We start from the raw sequence: 3130 nt of genomic DNA, 5'->3' as shown, positions 1-3130 counted from the left end.
CTTTTAGCTTAAAACCCTCATATGCATCCTTTTTATCCCTCAATCCATCCTGTTTTAATCCAAAATCCTAGAAGGAGAATAGTTATTGCGGGGCTGTCTTCCTCATAAGGAAACAGCTCCTGCTTTTCCTATCTCCTTTATCCTTTTTTTCCTCATAATTCCACTTCCATCCATATCCTTAGGGGGCCTTTCTCGTGCCAGCTGACCGAGCGCAGCACAGTTTTGCCCCCTCCCCCCTTTCCATCACAAGAGCAGGAATAAGCCTCTTTGTTTAAACCTACTCCTTTACTCTCCTACTAAAAATTCCTTCACTCCTCTCCCAGTCTCTTTTACTTACTGGGACTTACTACTATCAATACTTTATCCTCTGACTAAAAACTTTCTTTCGTGGACCTAAAAGGGAGTCCCCCTTTTCGGGTTACTATCTACCCCTTGTCACGTCTTGTACCATTCCATTCCATTCCATCACTCATTTATCATCCTTACATATCATTTCCTTTACCTATCCCTAACCTGACATTCCTTTTCCTAATTTTACCTAACATTCCTTTTACTAATACAAATTTTACTCCTTGGAGTATACCTTTTTACAAACCCAATCCTCTTACGGGCTGCCCAAAGGCAAGAGCCCGTGTCATGCTATATGCATGGCAATCTACACACACACACACACACACACAGGTCATCTCGAGAAGAATTTTCTGGTAGAAGAACGCAGTATTCTCTTTTTTGTGGAGTACAGAGTCAGTTCTGCTCCTAATAACACTACAGCATCTTCACAACGTTTTAATATCAATAACAGGAATAATCCTAAAAACTTCGTATTGGGAAGGTTTAGCTCGAAATGTCAATAGGATTGTGCATATTGTGATTCAAGCATCATGAATTCTCTCTTCAAGTCTGCCATATTGTAATTCAAAATGGGCGTTGTTTGAAATCTACATTGTCGATTATCTTTGGGTCTAATGCTGCTATTGACTCTACTCTGGTGCCCAAATGTATGTTTTGGGAGGAAAGGAATCCGATGGTTACAATTTGCATTGTGTATCTTTATGAATTAGTCAACATATTGGATTCCAAAATGGCCACCACTTGAATTCTACATGTGCGATGACCTCTGGGTCAAATATTTTTACAGTACATGACAATATCTTAGGTTATAGTCCACCCAAATCTCAGACATTGTTTCTGATATGGAGACTGACCAGGTTGACTCACCCAGCCACAAACAACAAGCAGTTACATCTGTCTGTAAATGACCTCCTGTAGATCTGAATGAACAATTGATTGTAGCAATTAGATCCATATAACGGATTTTGAGATAGCCATGACGTCCTGATGGACCCTCCCGTCTATTCTAGTTCAGCCTTTCAGGCCCTAGGATGCTACTGAAGGAACCTTCCATCAGGACGTCATGGCTTGAGCCCAAAAAATCAGATTGGAGGATCAAGATGAACGCATGCTGAAACTCCGCCCACTTTGATCTCATCTCACAGATTCAGTCGCCAGTGAATGGGCAGCCTCACTCCTAAGTATAATAGACTGAAATGTTGGAAAGAATCATTTTGAGAACAGATTTTCAACTGGTCAGTTTGTATAATAGGGTTTACCCCTGAGTTCTAGTGACACTACATTAATTTTACTCTTAATATTATCTCATTCTGCGGTAAATTACCGTAGGCCTATATGCTATTAAGTATTAATTTGCGCAGGTAATAAGTGTCAAATTCGAAGAAAACAGGGATCCACATTTCTTTACTAGTAAAGTTTTTCCTGTTCTATAATAATATACTTACATACATACACATTCATACACATAAATACAGGACATATTTCACATTGATACCAATAGAATGCGCTGTTGTATTTGATAGTCCTTTGGCTTCTCTCCTTCAGAATCCTTGTCTGGTGACGTCATCCAAAACAAATAGTCTGTCAATGAACGTTTGTAAAATACTTCCTCAAAACGTTATGAAAGTCTTATTTATATTAAGTGTGCAATGATTTAACGCTATTTAATGACGTTTAATTACCTACAAGACTTGAATCAATCTATGGTGAGTAGCTTTAGTCTTTTAGACTTGGTCTAATGTGTTGAAATATCGTTGTTCTGAAGTCAGGCCTATATATGTGATATGGCTTACCTCTTCATACTTAATGACTTCTTGACAAAGGTTGTAGGCCACAGAACAATGATATTTATATATAACCCTACCTGTGTCAACCAATATTCACTTCATGACCTCTGACCTAAGCTGGTTTTGTTCCTTGGTTCTTCAATTTTGTGATTTTATGATATTATTGTACTGGGGGCCTTTGTAGGGTGACGGCCAGATCCCGTAGAAAACGGGAATATTCTGAACTGTGGCCGTCGTTTTAAAAACGATTTTGGCGGGAGAAGCTAACTTAAAAAAAACACACCTAACCTATGCTAAAGGCCGTATCCTTACCCAGGGGGGCTTCGCCCCCCCGGACCCCCCCCCCCCCCCCCCGGACCCCCCCCCCCCCCGGACCCCCCCCCCCCCCCTCATACACAACAGTTTCCTTACCTACGAGTACGACAGGACAAGCTAACTTAAAAAACCTACCTAACCTATGCTAGGAGCCGTATCCTTACCCAGGGGGGCTGCGCCCCCCCAGACCCCCCCTTACACAACATATTTAAGTTCTGTAGACCATTTCCAAACGTTTTTATTCTATACAAGGTAACAGTCGGAGCGATAATAAGCAAATTAGGACGCTTGGCCGTAGCGCTACAAACTTCCCTTGTACTGTATCACAGGGTAATGTTAACGAGGGAAAAAACTATCTTTTTTTGTATAAGTTACAGAAATAGACTTAATTTTTATACTCTTACATTATTGTGGAATATTTTTTAACATAACAAGGAAGTACAGCATTGTACTTATATGACCATATATACATATATATGGATAGATACACACACACTATATATATATATATATGGTAAATTTTTAGTTTCAGCCAAATTTGGAAAAATGCAATAAAAATATATTTGTTGCATCAGAAATAGTGTGGTTTCAATGAATTTAACGTTTATTTTGACTGCAAACCAACCGATTTAGAGATTTACTATGTATACCCTAGTTCATCCCACCAATTATGGGGG

This window comes from Palaemon carinicauda, chromosome 3, assembly GCF_036898095.1.
Source record: "Palaemon carinicauda isolate YSFRI2023 chromosome 3, ASM3689809v2, whole genome shotgun sequence".
NCBI lineage: Eukaryota > Metazoa > Arthropoda > Malacostraca > Decapoda > Palaemonidae > Palaemon > Palaemon carinicauda.
The sequence above is the reverse complement of the archived record's forward strand: the minus strand, read 5'-3'. Positions refer to the sequence as shown.